General features: G+C 41.6%; 1 pseudogene; it reads right to left on the reverse strand.

Annotated features, from left to right (window-relative positions):
• Positions 1 to 891: 891 nt before the first annotated feature.
• Positions 892 to 20,813, reverse strand: LOC132206888 (uncharacterized; annotated as a pseudogene).
• Positions 20,814 to 20,871: the final 58 nt, after the last annotated feature.

The raw sequence follows: 20,871 nt of genomic DNA on the forward strand, positions 1-20,871 counted from the left end.
AACATGTCCCTACTGCAGGCTGTTCAGTTCAGGCATTTCAGTCGAAGGCTGCTGTCCCACCGCTTGTGTTTTACTGTAGTAGCTGTAAACTCAATTTCTCAATATTCTGGCCTGTTCGAAATTCTTAAATCTCACAGCATTAGTTCAGAGAGAAGTAAAAGTTTAATTTCTCTAAATTGTGAATCATTTGTTTCTTTTTGTGATCGTTCGACAATTTGCTTCCCAGTTAGAGAAAGTAAAGAATTACCTCAACACCAGACATTTGTGAACTGCAGGTATCAGTTGCGGAAAGCTTTCAATCTCAATACTGCAGGATTCCAAATCATGTTCCCTTATTTCATCACATAGGATATGAGATGTGACAGGACTACACACTCAACTGGTTTTAGGTCCAACCCACAAAACGTAAGGATTTCTGCAGAACCAAGTACAATCTGAGCCAAGATAATAAAATGTGAGGCTGGATGAACACAGCAGGCCAAGCAGCATCTCAGGAGCACAAAAGCTGACGTTTCGGGCCTAGACCCTTCATCAGAGAGCTCTCTGATGAAGGGTCTAGGCCCGAAACGTCAGCTTTTGTGCTCCTGAGATGCTGCTTGGCCTGCTGTGTTCATCCAGCCTCACATTTTATTATCTTGGAATCTCCAGCATCTGCAGTTCCCATTATCTCTGATACAATCTGAGCCAATGCTTTTTTTCTGAATCTCAGACAAAATGTGCTACATAATCAGAAGGTTCCTTTCATCAGTTTTGACTTGCTGTGTTTCCAATCTGACTTTCAAACCTTCTCCTTCACGCAGTGAACCTCTCAACAGGTTGGAGCAACCATAAAAATCTCCAGGCTGTTCGTGAGAAGGAGAGACCAGCAATAAAATGCAGAATTATCACAAATCAACTGTATTCCTCACTGAGGCTCTGGGTATTCACAGGATATGGAGACGGGAATACATCAAGAGAAGCTACAAACTCTTGAATGGTGAGATGTGGGAAGGTGTAAACCACACTGTGGAAAGAATCATCTTTCTCGAAAATGTTCATCATAAATCCAGACAGGAACTGGGAATGTTGCAGATCGTACTCGATTTCCATCACTAGACACAATCTTCGCCTCAATGACTGCTGTGAAGGCCATCTCACCAAGTTTCAGTGACGTATTGTGGGGGTTTTCAATCTCTCGGCCATGGTGTCTCAGAATGTTTAAATATAGTGGGAATAGAGTTGGGTGATGGCCTTGCGAACTCCCTGTCAGATTGTGTGAAAAAGGGATGCAGAGACAGACCAAGGGCCCAGCAGGACAGAGGAATATCGCTCGTGGTGTGGACGGTCTTGTTCTCTTCCACGTGTTTGTAAATGGCTGCTGCCACCATCTGAACTTCCAAAAACATGTTGAAATATTCATTCCATGTGTCACGTAGAAAGCCCAGGATCTCAGCCTTTTCCAATAAATGTATTGCAGTGGAGCGGGTAGTCACTGGCACTGAACATCCTGGGAACAGCTTGTGCTGTAATAAACCATAAACAAGAACACACACTTCACACCAGCATTCGGGATCTGTTCACACAAACTCAGGTTCTGTATTTCTCCGACTCGGCAAATTCTATATTCTCCTTAAACTCATCATACTGTCAAATGTAAACAGCAACCTCTCTGGATTCTTCCAGTGCCCTCCCAGAATATTCCCATAATAAGGATCATGGCCAACTATCAGACTCGTCAGGTTTATTTTATAGTTCATAGCGCTCAAATCCCTGATTTTAAAACTGAAAACAAACTGTGGGTATATTTTGCCAGTTTCTCAGTCATAAACAATCTTCGTACTATTGATGTTTTTAAAATCCCTGGGACACCAATCACTGCTACCGCTCTCCCAGATATGAAATTTCTCCGCCAAAAACAATTGAACAGGTTGTATGTTTTCCAGGTCACCCTGGAGATGTTTCTCTCCCCACTATTCATGGTCTCAGCCTCTTACCAGCAATACATGTTGTACAACTGCCTGACCTCGTACAATTGAGATGAGCCTGAAGTGAGTGCATCAATCACCCAGCTGGAGAATCTTTACCTTTATTTGGATAGTTTTCACATTCAGTTTTTCTGCTTGTATCCAGAGTGTGTCTTTGTATTTCTGTTCGACACCTTCAACTGGAACAGAGAGAAAGTGATTTTCCATGTCAGCTGTACAGTTATAGCAAATTCCTCAGTAACATTTCATGGTTTAGTATTTACTGTTGAGTAATTGTTGGAGATTTTGTTCAGAGCTTCAGTTAATTTATCTCCAATTAAATCTCTGATTGGTAAACACTTGAAAGCAGATAATGATCAAGAAATGTTTCAATATTTAGCTGATTTTAATCTGTGCACATCAAGAAGATTTCGGAATGGCCAACGTTCTCAGAAACTTGGAACATTCTTGAAAGGACAGACACAGTTGATGTAGAAAGTATGTTTTGCCTGGTTGTTGGACTTCAAGTAAGGGAGCACAGCCTCAGAATTAAAGACAATCATTCAGATCAGGAAGAACAGGAACATCTTCACTCCAACGGTGGCCCCAATGAAATCTCTATGCTAGACGGCGATGGAAACTTGATCATTAATTTACTCCAAGATGGAGACTGATGAGATTTCCTTTTCGTCATTACATCATTGATAGAGGGCTAGCTAGGGAATATGACATCACGGGAGTTGATTAACCATGAGCTAGAATAAGCAAGAGTGGGCTCGAGAGGCTGAATGGCCTCATCCTGTTCCTATGGTCCAATGTTAAACATTCACCTTCTACACTATCAGTAGACAGTTGCAGCTGTGTGTACCAATTGAAAAAAAACAGAAATTGCTTGAGAGACTCTGCAGTTCTTGGTGCATCTGAGGAGTTTTCAGAAAGCTTTTTGACCTATGTCGCCATTCCTTTGGTGTTGCAGTGTCCAAATGCTGGAACACCATCCCAAACAGCATTGGTTGGTCCTGCACATAAATCATAGTGAATAGATGCCGGAGTATGTCCTTCAAGCCCAGCTTCATTATTCAATATCATCATGGCAGATAATCCACCTCAGTCCCCTGATCCCATTCTCTCCCCATGCCACTTCCTGCTCTTTATCAATACATATATTGCAATTAGCTGGGTCCGTAGCACTGATCACCGTGGAACATCAACAGTCACTGGCTGCTACTCAGAAAAAAAGGTTCATTTATTCCCATTCCGCTTCCTGTTTGCCAACTAGTTCTCTGTCCAAGTTAGAACATTATCTCAATCACATGTACTTTCATTTTGTATTCTAATCTCTTCTAACCAAACTTCCATTGGATTTGTCCAGCATTATTTCTCTTCTGTAACTCCATGCTAACGCTGTTACCGTTTCCCAAGTGCTCTGTTGTTCATCATTTTAGAATGGGCTCTCGCATTTTCCCCTCACCCAGTGTCAAGGCAGTCTGTCTTTAATTGCCTGTTTTCTCTGTGCCTCCTTTGACTTTAAACGTTGGGGTTACATTAACTCCCCTCTTCTGTTCCACAATCTATAGAACTTGAAAGACAACCACCAATGCATCCATTACTTTTACGGCCACCTCAGGGAAGACTTTCAACACAGATAATCAGGCTCAGGGAATTCATTGAACTTTAATCTCATTCATTTTCCCAGCACAATATCACTATTAGTATTTGTTTCCTTCGAATAAGTTTCATTCCACTACTTTATGGAATTGTGACTGGAGTATTAATCCTGAGCCTTGGGTAATGTTCCAACAACCTGGATTCGAATCGCACCATGGCAGGTGGTGGAACTTGGAGTTCAATAAAAATCTCATGACAAGCATGAAACCATGTTTAAAAAAAACTCTCTGACTCACTAATTCCCTTCAGGGAAGGGAACGGCCAACCTTTCCTGGTCTCACCTTATATGCTACCCCATCAATATGTGCTCTCAAATGGCCTGAATTCAGTAATATACATGGACGACATCAACATCAGGAACTACCCTATAATGCTGTGAGAGTTTGAGGATACTCATGGGTAGGGATAACAGCAGACCGCAGGTGAAGTTGTTAAACTGGGGATAAGTGAACTACACCAATATTAGGCAGGAACTGGAGAATTTGGACTGGTTGCAGCTGTTTGATGGGAACCCATATCGGATACATGGGAGTATTTCAAATGGCAAGTGATAAAAGCTCAGGAGCGCCATGTTCCTGTGAGAATGAAGGATTGGTACAGCAAGTAACGTGAACCTTGGGTGACCAGAGATCTTATGACTTTGGTCAAAAAGTAAATGGAAGCATGCATAAGGTCCGGGAGGATGGATACTGACGAAGCCCTTGAAGTATATGAGGAAAATCAGAAAAAAACAATTAAACCAGGAATTAGAAGGTCTGAAATGGATCATGAAAAGTCATCAGCATACAGGATTAAGGAGAATCTGATGCCCTTGTATACCGATATAAAAAGCAACGGGGTAGGGGGGAAATGGTTGGCCCATAGAAGGACTAAGGAGGGAACCTATGTGTGTAGCCGGAAAAGTTAGGTGAGATCCTAAGCATATACTTTGTGTTGGTATTCAGAAAAGAGACAAAGTTGGTGGAGGATGATCTCAAGGTGTGGAGGGTCAAATTTCTAAGCCAAGTTACTCTTACAAAGGAAGATGTTTTTGTGTGTATTAAAAAGTATGAGTGTAGACAAGTGCCTGGGTCCTGATGGAATCTATGCCAGAATATGTTGTATATGTTGTAATACTCGATGTCTCTCCGAATAATTATTGCATTTGTGACTGAGCATCTCAGTCTCACTGTTGAATATAATTTATCACACCAGTGAATTTCTTAGCTGCTGCAATGTGTTTGTTTCATTTTTAAGAAATACAGCAAAATGAAACAAATGCTGTAACTGTAATATTCCCTCGGCATCCACATTGAGTATAAATGAAATGCATCAGGGGCATTTTATTTCTGAGTCGAATGCACGGAAATTGTAGACAGCTATCAGGGACAAATAACAATAAAAATGCATGTTCCAACTCAACATAAAAAAACTCAGTTTCTCCTTAACTTTGTGTTAACCTTTATAGAAACAATTTGCTGATTTGACTCTGTGATGCTTCATTCTGATGTAGTGGTCACATTTACTCGAACACTTGAATAATGATAAGAGTTTATTGGTTCACGTGTACTTTTCATTTCCTGGTTTTCCTCAACCGAGATTAAATGTCTCAAGTTCATGAATTATGAAAATATTGCATGTATCGTGAAATTATTCAGTCGATCACTGCTCAGCCAAATTCCCTGATGCAAAGTAATTCAAAGCAAGAGGAGGGAAATCAGACTGAGTATTGGTTACTATGTAGTTGAGCTAACATAAGCCACTATCTGATACTTGAATTATCTATCAGTGTTGGATATAGATAACCAGCTGAAATAATAAAGTTTTCTCAAATATTTGTTTTAACTGACTTCCATATTGTGATCATCAGAACAAGTTGCCATTGTACCAATTTGTTTGTACTAATTGTAACAATTTATTTGGGAAAGTAACATTTGCTCTGTATGAGAACATTGATGATGAGTTGTGTTTGTACGTGAAGCACTGTGTATCCTCGAAAGAAATAGATGAATACACAATACGATTCTTTGTAGGCAGAAATAGCATGCAGACAGTCCCGTGTGAATGCCTCAAAACATTTGACATCCTTTTGGTCATTCATTTTTTTTTCAGGGAGAAGTTGTGAATAGTCGCAAACAATACATCTCGAATTTCTTTTTCTCAAGAAAATTATCTGTCAACTATCAATCATCAACAACAATAGCACTTTCTACTAATCAGCCACATTTTCCCAACAAATTGTAACTCACCTTCCACGCAGTATGGCTTTTGGTTCCCACGCGTATTGGTACAAACTGTGATTATCCTGATGAGACAAAGCTGAATATCTTCCACATTTAATTTCTTTTCTGAGCAACACACAAGTGGTGATTGAAAACAGGTCCTTCTTAAACTGAAAATTTCAATTGTTCTACTTATGAATGCTATTTTCTTAAGTGAGTGATCTCTCTGTTTCATGGAACTGATATTGTCTTCAATGCTGTAATAGATTTAACAAAAAAGTTTGCTGGATACAAATATGCTGTAATAGCTCTGTAAAAATAAATGTATCCACATTTGTTTGCTGCCTTTTGAACAGAAACAGATCATCACTGTTCTCGTACAGAGCCAAATGCTAGTTTTGCAAATAAACTGGTGCATTTTCAACTTGTTCTGGTGATCACAATATGGAACAGAAACAGATATTAATAAATTATGAAAATTAGTGAAGCTGACAGTACTCTTGTAGAAATCAAATAATTTTTCAAGTCTTTTTTTTACTCTGTGGATATTGGGTGTCTTCATTATCTACGCCTACCTTTACAGTCCTGCAAGCCTGAGGGCCACAGTTTTGAATATTAGTTTTTGTCTCAGTGAGGATTAAAATTGGCCTCATGCCAGTCAATCATTTCTGCAAATGATGAAAACCTTACACCTGATATTTAAGACTTTGCAATGTATTTGCTTCTGAAACCTGAATCAATCTCTGCTGTTGAGATGTTCTTTGGATAACATCCCACTGATTTCTACATTTTCTATAAATTAATGCTCTTTATCTGCTGACACAGATGTATGCAGACACTGCCTTAAAACTTCCTGCCTGACTAGAATTAGGTGTAAACATTGTAAATCATTATCTTCCTGCACAGGGGTATGTGGAAACACTCTCAAATAAGATTCGTTGGGCAGCGCTTGTAATGGTGTGCGATTTCTGAGGTCCTGTAAATAATGTAACTTGTGCTTCTGCTGAAGGGGCCAGGGCACTGACTTTTGTTCAAGCCAGAAACTTTGGCGGCTTGTAATTACATTCTGTCCCTTCAGCAACTTGGAATCGCCTCCTGTCATTAGCATGATCGATGCTTTACCCTGCTGTCTTTATGCTTTCAATGTAATAGTTGTTTGTGTATTATGTCATTGTCCGATGTAGTGATTATTTCATGTAACACGCTATTGTCAGATGTATAATTGCTTTATGTATTATGCACTTGATACAGTATAAAAAGCTGGGGCTGTGCACTGCTCGGGGAGAATCGCTTACAAGACTCACCTACGCTCGGACTGCACCTCCCAGTCGTGAACCATTTTAACTCCCCTCCCATTCCTTCGATGACATGTCTATCCTGGGCTTCCTGCAGTGCCATAATGATGCCACCCGAAGGTTGCAGGAACAGCAACTCATATTCCAATCGGGAACCCTGCAGCCCAATGGTATCACTGTGGATTTCACAAGCTTTAAAATCTTCCCTCCCCCACTGCATCCCAAAACCAGCCTAGCTCGTCCCCACCTCCCTCACCTGTTCTTCCCGGACCCGTCCCCTCCTCCCGCCTCAAGCCACACCTCCATTTCCTACCGACCAACCTCTTCCCGCCCACTTGAACTGTCCGTCCTCCCTGGACAGACATATGCCCTGCCTAACTCCCCACCTGTACTCTTCTCTACACCTATCTTCTCCTCTATCCATCTTCGTTCCGCCTGACCAACTCTCCTTATTTATTTCAGATCCGTCCCCCCATCCGCCTCTTCTGATGAAGTGTCTCGGGCCGAAATGTCAGCTTTGTGCTCCTAAGATGCTGCTTGGCCTGCTGTGTTCATCCAGCTCCACACTTTGGTATTTCTGCACTCTATGCCGGGTTGAGTACAGTGATTCCCCACAGCTTGGACTTGCTTTGTAATAAAGGATTTGCTTTTCTCTAAACAGGTCAGTGTCTTGTTATTGCAGCAAGTCCGTGAGGGTCTCAAAAAATGAACCTAACACTGTTACCACAGGATGTTGTGTCATTTCGTTGAGACACTAAGGAGAGAGGGGCAAATACAGAAGGTTCATATTGTACCTGCTTCGAACAACAGTGAACAAAGATTTCCATATGTTCACAATACAATAAGAAATTCACTTCTTTCAGTTCTGGAATGGGTTGAGTTAAAATAAATATGTATTGTTCAGTCTATCACGAGTATGGAAAATGCACCAAAATCGAAAATCGAGGTTGCTTCATCTTAGTTTATTATTTTCTCAGGATAGTGTCTGTTGAGAACAATCATGTGATTTTTTTGCACTTCACAACTTTCATCAGTCTTAGCAGATCTGTTTAAAGCCTGCACCCTGCATTGTGTTTATTTTAATATGCCACTGCCGGTCTATTGTGCTGCTTGTCCCCTAAAAGCACTTCCCGTCCAAATACATAGGGTTCTGTTATGTGTTAATTCACCAAAGGCCTTCAGGAAAACAAAGTGTCCTGCCAATTTCTGAAGAAGGGTCCCAACCCGAAACATCAAGCTTTCCTGTTCCTCTGATTCTGCTTGGCCCGCTGTGTTCGTCCAGCTTCACACCATGTTATCATAGCCAAGGAATTGTTATCGTATGATCTTGCTTTGGAAAGACTCGCTGACTATCCAGTATTATGTCACCTGTTTCGAGATTGGTTTTATTCTATTGTCTGTTTTCTTCACGTGAGTTTTCCTGACACTCTTATTTTGTTCTGTGATCTGTACTTTTCAACTTGTTCTCAATGTTGTTTCAAAAAGCGGATGACAATAGCTATCCAATACTCATTTTCTCATGTTACAATTGCAAGAAGGACACGTGGTTTCTCTTATTATGATTTTGAATATGATTCAATTAAGTACATTCAAACCAGATGCTTTATTTCACTTTTTCAAATGAGGATGTCGATTGTGCTCAAGTATTAGGTCTGAATACAAGTACTACTGTTTATCGAGTTCAGATCCATTCGACAGGTTTCTATCCTCCTTCTTTATATTCTCAGTCTTCATCAACTTGTTCATTCCTCCATGGCATACACAAGCAACACGAGTGACATTCTCCCTTCTGATATCAAGCTGCACTCCAGATTTTCATTTAAATTTTATTGGAATTAACTCTTTCTGCCTCCGCTACAAACCCCAGGCCATACCAGCTGATCTAAAACACAAATGTGATCGGCACATTTGGAATTGCTGAATTTTTTTTCAGAATTATTGCCCTTTTCTCCAAGGATCCTACTTTGGACAGGAATGTTGTTTCAGTTTCCTGTTCCTGATCCTAATCCACGTATGTGTATGCTGTTGGTGTGTACAGCTCTCTGGAGTTGTCTGTAAATGTGGTGTTGTTCCGCATCTAATCCAGGCAACATTCAGGGAAACCTCTTCTGCACCGTCTCCGAATCTTCTGCCTCCTTCTCCTAACCTGACGATCAGAATCAAACACAGTACTCAGTACGGCCTCACCAAAACAGCAACATGACATCCGAGCTCTTAAACTCATTCCCTGACCAAAGGCTGTTTGCGTTTCAAGTGCCCTGTTTCCAGGAGCCTGTTGTTTTCCGAGATGTCCTGCCTGTATTTCGCAGAAGTGAGTCCAATGTTGTTTGGTCCAAGTTCACCAAATAATTCCTGCCATGTTGATGATAACTTTTGAGCATTTACTTCATCATTACATGTTTAATTGACGTTTAATTTACACTGTTTTCATAACCACGATCATTCCACTTCCCTGTTTCACCACTGGCATTTCCCTTCGCTCCTTTGAATTCTCTGTCTCAACCTTGAAACCTGTCGAATGGATCTGAACTCGATAAACAGTAGTACTTGTAGTATCAACAGAAGCTACCACTGCCCACTAAATCCCCGGATTCGTTGATTTGTATCTTAGCTACACATCTACTGCAAAGACACTTCAACAGATCTCGTTTCTTACTTCTGCTGTTTGTGACGCATATACAGGACTTGAGTGAAATTACATTTCGGGGTCAGTCGCAAACGACACATAGATTGATGCAGTTGTGACTCGTGTATCAGGTTCTCAAATGATATGGTGGGAACTGATTGTCTTTTGGTCATCGTTCACAGGAAGCGGATGTCAATGGCAAGGCCAACATTCATTGCCCATCCCTAATTACCAGGTGGCAATTAAGATCCAATCAGATTGATGCTTGTCCACAAACATACACAAACCATACCAGGCACAGGCGGCGTATCCTCTTCCCTCAGGGGCATTCGTGAGCCAGTCCCTGTTGTTATGTCTCACTGAGCTGTTGGGATGCAAGTCAACTCTCCCTCGTATTGTCGGCAAACAAAGCGAATGTAGAAAGTACACAAATTTCCACAATCCAAATGCCATTCTGACCTCGGTTAGTGAAATGTAAGGATGAGGTTGGGTTTCTGTATTTAACACGAATGTCGATTGCTTGCAAATACAGACAGTGTAAGGGGGGAAAACAGTTATGAATCATCGCACATAACACTGCGACTTTGAGCTCAAAACAATCTTATTAACTCGGTCTTTGTACATACATGGGCACAGACACGAAACAAAAGAAAACTTAGTGTTGGAGGGGAAAATAACGGAAGGCGTTTCCCTGACCACAGGATCTTTTAACATTTCTCTGAGAGACACAGACACTGACAGCAAAGAAGTTGCAAATTGGATCTGCACTGTCCAGTTGCCGGTAATTGCATTTTCAAAACCGTTGTCCATGTTTTTGTCTGTTCTGATGTTGGTCGGACTCATTCACATTCGGTTCAACGTTTGTGAGGTTTCCTGCTTCGACTGCCCTCCATGGAACTACATTCTCAGGCCTGTGGTTGAGAAACAGAATAATCCACTACCCGCCCCATAAAGCCCCTTCTCTTCACCTTAAAGTTATCTCCTCTGTTGTCCCTTGACCCTTCCTTGCCTTCTTCACACACCTCACTGAAACTCTACCTCTACCACTCAGCTGTATCTGCTCTACATAAGCCAACACAAGTCTATGCAGAGATAATAGGAACTGCAGATGCTGGAGAATCCGACATAACAAAGTGTGGAGCTAGATGAACACAGCAGACCAAACAGCATCTGAGGAGCACGAGATCCTGCTTGGCCTGCTGTGTTCAGCCAGCTCCATCCAAGTCTATCCAGTTCTTCTAAAACATTGTACAGCTCCAGAGTACGCTCCGTGCTGGTATACTCTGTGCCACAGTAAAAAAGTTAGATGTTTTGTTTGTCCTCTGATACATCTTGTCAACATTTTGTCCGAAATAAATGATCTTTGGACCAGCACCCGAAGTTCTCTTTGCTCCTCTCAGCTGTTTAGTGCTCTGGCATTCATTTAGTACGCACTTGTCTTGATCCTTCTTGATCCTTCTTTCACCCCAATGGTTGCGCTGAAATCTACATAACCTGCATCGGTTCTACTGTCCTCATCTACTCGCATGTTCACGCCCTCGAAAATTTCAGTCAGAAGCACCGTGCTGAGTAGAAAGCTGTGAACATGTGTTCTGTTTTTAATGAGCTTGTAAACTGTCTTTGGATTTTGCTTCAAGACAGCGTCTAACTCCTGCACTCACCCTCACTGACCTTGATCTTTATCCAAGAGACGTATTCCGACACATTCGGTTTAAACTACATTGTATTTGCAGCTTCCTTCTGTTATGATGAAATTTCATCAGGTTTGAATTGTTCCGCCTTTTTTGCTGCACCAGGTTTCTTCAACCGGACTGCTTTCTGCTTATTTTGACAGAAGAGACAATCGTAAGTGAATTGTCTCGTTGAAAATAAATTTGCCAAAATCCTTGTGAGACCATGCTCAGGCAAAATAAATTTGCAAAACAGCATGGTGGGTATCATGCATGCACTTCTTTCACTCCTTACTCTCAGGGCTGTGAAACGCCTGTATTTCTGTCACCTCCTGCCGTCACCAATGGGAAAGTGGGGGAAACTCATAGGCCTTCTTCGCTGTCAGTAACTTTTTTCCTTCTGGTTTAATGTCAACCTCTGCACTGCTCAAACTCTCTCTCATCTGATGACATGGAAGTGCCAAATCATTTTATTGTTGATTTGAGATTTCAAAATTTGAAAAAAAAACGAAAAGAAAACAAGAAATAATGCAGGTGAAGTCGCTCAAACATGACTGCCGCAGAGCAGGACGTTGGTGGGTGGTCGGGCAGGGCTGCGGGTGTGTGGAGGACTGACAAAGATGGAAATGGGCGGTGAAATGTGACATTGGGAGGCCAAGGCAATGAGGAGGGTCTGAAATTTGACTTTAAAGACTTTGGGATTTGTGAAAATGAACACAAATCAATCATCCAATTGAATATTGTTTGCTAAATAATTGAACCTAAGCCTATGAGGCAGTAACCATAAAATGACTCGACAAACGATCATAAATCTACTTTACAAGTGAACTGAAGTGTATTACATGATTTTAGATCAGGTTATTAAACAAATGTACTTAAATACTTACAGCAGGTGAAAGAACATCACATGATTGATTTACGTTTCCATCAACAGTTTGTTTCTGAATGCTGATCAGGATCTTATGAAATAAATCGTTTTAAGTATGTTTAAACTCTCATAGAACATAGAACATAGAACATAACAGCACAGTACAGGGCCTTCGGCCCTCGATGTTCTGCCGACCTGTCATACTGATCTGAAGCCCATCTAACCTACACTATTCCATGTACGTCCATATAATTAACCAATGACGACTTCAATGTACCTAAAATTGGCGAATCTACTACCGTCGCAGGCAAAGCATTCCATTCCCTTACTACTCTCTGAGTAAAGAAACTACCTCTGACATCTGTCCTATATCTTTCACCCCTCAACTTAAAGCTTTGCCGTCTCATGCTCACCGCCACCATCCGAGGAAAAAGGCTTTCCCTATCCACCCTATCTAACCCTCTGATTATTTTATATGTTTCAATTAAGTCACCTCTCAACCTTCTTCTCTCCAATGAAAACAGCCTCAAGAGCCTCAGCCTTTCCTTGTAAGACCTTCCCCCCATACCAGGCAACATCCTAGTAAATCTCCTCTGCACCCTTTCCAAAGCTTCAACATTCTTCTTCTAATGCGGTGACCAGAACGCTACACAATACTCCAAGTGACACCGCATCAGAGATTTGTACAGCTCCACCATAACTTCTTTGTTCCAGAACTCGATCCCTCTATTAAGAAAAGCTAAAACAGTGTCTGCCTTCTTAACAGCCCTGTCAACCTTGGTGGCAACTTTCAAGGATCTGTGTACACGGACACCGCGATCTCTCTGCTCATCTACACTACTAAGAATCTTACCATTAGCCCTGTACTTTGACTTATGGTTAGTCCTACCAAAGTGCATCACCTCACACTTGTCTGCATTAAACTCCATTTGCCACCTCTCAGCCCAGCTCTGCAGCTTATCTATGTCTCTCTACAACCTACAGCATCCTTCGTCACTCTCCACAACTCCAACGACCTTAGTGTCGTCTGTAAATTTAATAACCCGTCCTTCTGCGCCCTCATCCAGGTCATTTATAAAAATGACAAACAGCGGTGTCCCCATCACCGACCCTTGCGGTACACCACTAGTAACTGGTCTCCAGGGTGAACATTTCCCATCAACTACCACCCTCTGTCTTCTTTCAGCAAGCCAATTTCCGATCCAAACTGCTATGTCTCCCACAATCCCATTCCTCCACATTTTGTACAATGGCCTATTGTGGGGAACCTTATTGAACGCCTTGCTGAAATCCATATACACCACATCAAGCGCTTTACTCTCATATACCTGTTTGGTCACCTTCTCAAAGAACTCAATAAAGTTTGTGAGGCACAACCTTCCCTTCACAAAACCGTGCTGACTATCCCTAATCAATTTATTCTTTTCTAGATGATTATAAATCCTATCTCTTAAATCCTTTTCCAACACTTTACCAACAACTGAGGTAAAGTTCACTGGTCTATAATTACCAGGGTTGTCTCTACTCCCCTTCTTGAACAGGGGAACCACATTTGCTATCCTCCAGCCATCTGGCACTATTCCTGTAGACAATGATGAGTTAAAGATCAATGCCAAAGGCTCAGCAGTCTCCTCCGTGGCTTCCCTGAGGATCCGAGGATAAATCCCATCCGGCCCAGGGGACTTATCTATCTTCACCCTCTGAATGATTTCTAATACCTCTTCCTTGTGAACCTCAATCCCACCGAGTCTAGTAGCCTGTATCTCAGTATTCTCCTCGACAACATTGTCATTTTCTAGAGTGAATACTCTTGAAAAATATTCATTTCGAGGATATTCATCTCAGCAGTGTCAACAGTTGCACACACACGCAGATCTTGTCACATTTCCTAAACCCCCTCTGATGGACTGTGTGAATGTGTTTGTGTGAAAATCACTCAACCGTACACAGACGATGTCACGTTTACCTCCCTTTGCTGGGGCTTGCAAATATCATACAGCCGTTCACAGTTCCAGCACGGTGCCCATATGTGAGGCATTGTGAATATTTCACACATGTTTATATTTAGGATCTAATTAGAGTTTGTTATCAATGTCTGATTCGCAATTCTTATGAAAACTTAATACTCACCTCAGTAATATTCCCGCATGAAAATGTACAAATAGAATGGAGAACAAAAGCTTTATTGCACAAGGAAATTGGTACTGATTTCAGATTGAGAAAAAAAGTACGCAAATAAGTTTACACCAACAGGTTATATATGAAAGACTTAGAAAGTGGTAGCAGCTCCACGCCTGTAGTAAACTCTCAGAAAGGAGTAGCACTAATCCACAAATAAAGTCAGTGGACAGAAAGAATGAGGCCTAAAGTTTACCTTCTGTTGGTGACAGATGCTTTTGCATTGTTCAGCTGAATGATTTTATCTATTGCTTTAAAGAAAATCATATTTATGCGGTTCGCTTGGATGGCTTGTATCTGAGTCAGCACATAGGCACAAAATGGCAGATGAATTTGAATCCGGACAAATGTGAGTTGATGCACTTTGGAAGGTCAAGTGCAGATGGGAATTGTACAGTATATGGCAGAATCCTCAAGAATATTAATGTGCAGTGGTGCCTGGTTTTACAACCTCATACATCACTGAAGTTGGCAGTACGGGTTGATAAGGTAGTGAGAAAAGCTCATGGAATGCTTGCCTGCATTGGAAGGAACATTGATTACAAGGATAGACAAGTTATGCTGCAGCTGTATCAATCTTTAGTGAGGCAACACTTTGAATATTGCTTCCCGCTCTGGTCGCCGCATGCCCAGAAGGATGTGGATGCTTTGGAGAGGATCCAGAAGAGGTTTTGCAAGATATAGCCTGATATGGGGGATTTTAGCTGTGAAGAAAGCTTGGCTAGATTCAGTTTGTTTTCACTGGAATGCAGGAGTTAGGGAGCGAACTAATAGAAGTTTATAAGATTGTGAGTGGCTTGGATAAAGTGGAAAGTGTGAGGTTTTTTTTTCACAGAGTGGAGTAGTCAATTGCAGGGTCAATGTATGAGGGGGAATGGCGGGGGGAGGGAGTATAAAACAAATGTTTCGGGCAGGTTTTTCACCAAAAGGTTACTGACTGTGTTGCGAGAGGAGGTGCTGGAAGCAGGCACAACAGCAGCATTCCAAGGAATGGGGTACGGATTCTGCCAGTGAAGGCCGTTTTTGTATGGATGGGAAAAATGTGTTGGTCCAGGGTTAGAGGGCCAAAGGGCCAGTTCCTGTAATGTATTGTTCTTCTTCTTTGTTGTTGTTGTTTTCCTTCCGTGGAATTTGATCACACCGTTTTCACGATTGAAATGTTCACAATAATGGATATAGGGGCCAGAGGAGTCCCAAGGCTGTTCAAAGCTGAGCTGCTATTGGATTAGATTAGATTCCCTACAGTGTGGAAACAGGCCATTTGGCCCAACAAGTCCACACTTGAAGCTTCCCATCCAGTCCCGTTCCTCGACAATCACACACTCCTGAACACTGTGGACAATTTAGCATGGCCAATACACCTAGCGTGCACATCTCTGGACTGTGAGAGGAAACTGGACCATCCAGAGGAAACCCACGCAGACACGGGGAGAATGTGTAAACTTCACGCAGACAGTTGCCCGAGGCTGGAATCGAACCTGGGTCCCTGGAGCTGGAAGGCTGCAGTGCTAACCACTGAGCCACTGTGTTGCCATAAAAAGGCATTTGATAACCTGATCATGGCCTGTTCCCTGACCGATCCCAATAATACTCCCCCGAAAAAAAAACAGCCCTGTTGTGGAATTCTGGCAACTTACATACAAATAATCGACAGCCATGAGAAAGAATAAACTCCCTCACTGCTCTGTCAGTTATACAGGCTTCATTGTTAGAACGATTGGCCAGTTCGGAAGTGTCTTCCTCGTTGAAAGTCCTATCTTGAATATCTACCATCTAAAAAAACAGAATTTTCTGGAAAAGGTCGGCATGTCTGGCAGTGACTATGGACAGAAATCAGGGTGAACTCTGAGGAATAGTCAATGGACCCAAAACGTTAACTCTGATTTCTCTCCACACATACTGTCAGACCTGCTGAGGTTTTCCAGCAAACTTTGTTTCTTTTTCTGATTTACAGCATCCACAGCTTCTTGGGATTTATTTACTGTATCAAGCTTTCTCATAGTGTCATATTTTCAATCATAATTCATTTAAAGCCCACTGCTATGATGCTTAATATTTCTGATGAAAAGTCCTTCTCTGCTGCTATGCAATGTCATACATATTTTCTTAAATCAAAAATAGCATGATTTAGTGAGTCAGATTTGAGGACGTTAGAGGTCAAAAGACTGATTGGATAGATGCAAGAAGAGATGTGTTTTTTTTTAGGAGAAGCGATTTTGGCCATATTGAGAAGGGAGAAAGAGGAAGACAGCCAAAGAATCTGAAAAGTAGAAACTATTACAACATCATTTATATTTTGTTTCCCAACCAACGCGATAAGGAGCTTTATCTGTCGACTGCACACCCACAGCGATTTAGGTAGTGTGGGAGTGTGTGTGAAAATTAACGCCGAGAATGAAGTCACTGGGTATGACATCACAATCTTCAACTTGCCTCTGAACTTTGATTGAATCAGACCACCAAATAATTGTGCTTGTACAGTGATATAAGTTCTGCAACATTGGCCAGATTTTTTGAATTGCCTACAAAAATTGTCATTATTACGATCTGATCATGAAAATTCGTAGCTAAAACAAATCTACGTTTTCTAATGGTAGGAGGACGAAGATACCCGAAACAGTAAAGAGTAGAACCATAGACTTGTGTCGGGTCTATAACTCAGTCACCCCTATTCTCTCGTTTGCTCTAATGCTTCAGTCCTTCACAAACTGTACGGATGATTACAACCTGCCTGACTGTCAGTGCTTTGAACTATCAGAATGAAATTAAATGATATGAAAGTGTTGTTGAGGTGGGACGATGAAATTAATCAGTCAATACTCAGACCACATTTACAGTGTTAAAGAGTTTATTAAATTTACTCTGGTGAAAAGAAGCTTGTTTGGCCAAAGAATCTCCTTCACTGATCAACTTCAGGCATCAATATTTATACACTACATTTTTTTACCCATCTTTCAATATCACAACAAATCATATTTTGAATTGATTGAGCACACATCCAATCAAGGCAATCACGTGACTGCCTGGTCAATGGAAGAAAACCTCAGTTCATCGCATGACCTCATGACCTTCTCCAGGTTTCCTTATTGCCCATCCTTGGAGTTTCCTCATGAATCTTCCTCAACCACATTACTGCACCACTGACCTTTGCATCTACTATTCAATCCTCCCTGTTAGCACGGTGGGAGCTTCTCTCTCCTTCTCAGGCTTTTGGTCCGTATCATTTAGGCCTTCAGTGTATCAGAATGGATGGATGTAATAATTAGTGACAATTACCTGAAGGATCATAATTAATGTGAGAGAAGGAATTTTCTTTGAACATCAAAAAATAATACAATTTGGATTAGCTGGTAGAAGAGGCCCCAGTGAAGGTTTTTCAAGGGAGTTCTCCCATCAAGATAATTTCAATCTCAGAGGACGATTCTACAAGTATCCAATCAAATCCATCAATGTCAAATAAATAAAAATATTATTGTGTGCAGACATGTGCACGCGTATATGTGATTGCAATCACAAGAGTTTCTGTGAGTCAAGCATATTTTTCATTTCATCCCACATTACACAGAAAAAGATTAATTTAACTGACACAAAGGGGTTCTGTCAATTCTTCTCTAACCAGGACTGCTTCAGTGCTAATAGTGGCTCTCATTACGCCACAAATTAATAAGACCTTGTTGTGAGAAATCTATTAATCATATTACGATGGCCACAATTCTGACCACTTCAGTTAACAATATTTTTCGACCATTTAATACCAAGGAATAGCCAGCAGTATCCAATTTCTGATAACTAAGAACCATGAGCAGTCATAACACTTATGAAAGGAAAAAAAAAATAGAGTGCCAACAGTGAAGGAATGTTAATGTCTGCGGAGGAGTGTAAAACGATTATTATAAACATGCATAATGATGCCATTATCCTTCTCTAAATTAGTTCCTCATGTTTTGTTTTTATATAAAAAGCTTTTTTTTGCTCTCATCTGGATTAACAGCATATCATACATGTCGGCACAGTGGCTTCATTTACATGTAATGCTGAGCAATCACATATATGATGGCTGAGTTGCATGTATTTATGTGATGAGTGAGTTGTAATTGGGGCATCTTAAACTGCATATGTTATCTGTTTCTAAAGTTGTCAAAGAGGTTCACAGTAATAGTTTGCAATAATTGGGGCAGAAAGCATCAGCAGGAAAATATTCCTTGATACACAAACTTACTCTGCCAGCTTCTCTCCTTCATTATTCTTCAGTATGAATGAAAATTTTGAGTGGTCATGCAAAATCTTGTATCCCTAACATTCCGAGTCCCAGAACTTGGTTGATGGCTGGAGCCTGTAGAGAAAGGCTGTCTGACCCCAGGCTGGTCCAGGAGATGAGTCCCAGTATCAAGTTCTGGGCCAGATCCCAGAGCTGAAGGCAATCTGAACCCAGGCCAGCCTGGGCAGCGCATTCCAGAAGCGAGTCACTGGCTGGAGTCGAATAGCTGAGCAGATTCGATAGCCTCAGTTGCTGAATTCTTCTCCTACATCATATGATAAACAGATCACTCAATTTCACTGTTCTCAGAATGTTCGTGTTCACATCAACATTTCTAGGACATAATTTTGAGCCGATGATTTGAACTTAAGACAAATGTTCTGCATTGTTCAACACATGATTTCCCCAACTGGGCGCACCCAGTCATTAAAGTACAAACATTATTCAGTATAAAACAGTCGTTGTTAAAATGTGCTGCGAGAGAGATCACTGTGAATGTGTATGATCTTTGGCGGTCATACTCACCAAACTTCATACAACTGCAGACAAGTCCAGATGACACAGGCTGTGTGATACCTACCTTAATTTTGCCGAGTAGCAGATGATTCACAGATGCTCTGACCAACTGTGAAGAAGTAGAGAGTCAAGCCCTGCTCTGAAAGCCACTGTAGGCTCTCACACTGACTTGCTCTGAAACGAACACTGTGTAAGCTCAGAGGTGAGGCATGGGTGTGAGGCAGCACCATATAAATGTTCTGCGTATGGATGACCTGGAAGGGCTGAACACTGAAAGGAAATAGAGAAGATTGATGATCAGTAGTCTTCAGTGAGGGTGCGAAACAGCTTTCCTGTTCATCATCAGACTGTTAATATGCAATTTTGCTGAGGACAGAAGCACATCAGACGGTGTGATCGCTGGAAGGAAGGAGCCAGTGAGACCAGACATTGTGTGAACAAGTGAGCCAGTGAGATCATGTGTGATCCGACGCGTAGCTCAGACTCTGATTCCCCTCAGTCTATGCTCCATCCAGAAGGCAAACGTCAGAATTGTGATGGAATACTCTCCATTTCCCTGGAAGGGTTCATCTCCAACATCACTCAAAAAGATGCCATCCAAGAGAAAGCTGCATGCTTGATTGGCACCAAGTCCAGAAGCAACCATTCCATCCATAACAGCCTCTCAATAGCAGCAGTGGATACTATCTGCAACATGCACTGCAGAAGTTCACCAAATATCCTTACACAGCACCTTCCAAACACACGACTGCATTTGTCTAAAAGGAGAAAAGCAGAGGCTACACGGGGACATCAACTTCTGCATATTCTTCACGAAGGCACTCACTGTTCTAGCTTGGAATTATATCACAATTACTTTGCTTTCACTGGGTGAAGACACTGGAATTAACTTGCTATTTGTGGGTCCACCTCCAACAAGTAGACTGCAGTGGTTCAGGGAGGCCACTCACCACCATCATCTCAGGGGACAATGAACAACGTGCATACATATTGGCAAACTAGCAAAGCCCATGCCCCATCAGTGAATGTGAAAACAATACCCAAAGATAGATAGTGAGTGGTTTGAATGGGAACATGTTGGTGGGGGCATGGTTGAGGAAGGTACTGTTGTCGGAACCGTGTTGAACTTCTGCAGTGTGTCTTCCAGATGTCACCCGCAACTGCTGCTCAATGTCAAATATGTCATTTGACCGCTGAAGCTTGCTCCACCAATAAATGAATTACAGCTGATCTGTTTGTTGCCTCAACCTCACTCTTCTGTCTTCCCCAGAAACCTTCAGAGTCTCATCATCATAGAATTTCCCTGGAACTCAGGCTGTAATTCTCATCACGCTCTGACGGAATACATTTCTTCTCATCACTTTCCTGAGTTGAATACACCTAGTTTTTGAACTGTTCTCCCTGATATCATGATCTCCAAGACACCTCTCAGAAGTATGAACACCCGTTCAACATTCTGCCCATCAAGACCCCTCAGGATCATATGCCTTTCTTATGTGGCACTGTTCCCACAAAGAAGATTGAATGATTATGTTTAATTTCTGAGCTATTTGCACGATTCCTTACCTCAGCAACCCTCATAAATCCCATCCGCAATACATACATTTTGTAATTTATTGTGATACAAAGTGTGTTAGACTGAACAGGG

The sequence above is a fragment of the Stegostoma tigrinum genome, chromosome 44 (genome assembly GCF_030684315.1).
Source record: "Stegostoma tigrinum isolate sSteTig4 chromosome 44, sSteTig4.hap1, whole genome shotgun sequence".
Classification (NCBI taxonomy): Eukaryota; Metazoa; Chordata; class Chondrichthyes; order Orectolobiformes; family Stegostomatidae; genus Stegostoma; species Stegostoma tigrinum.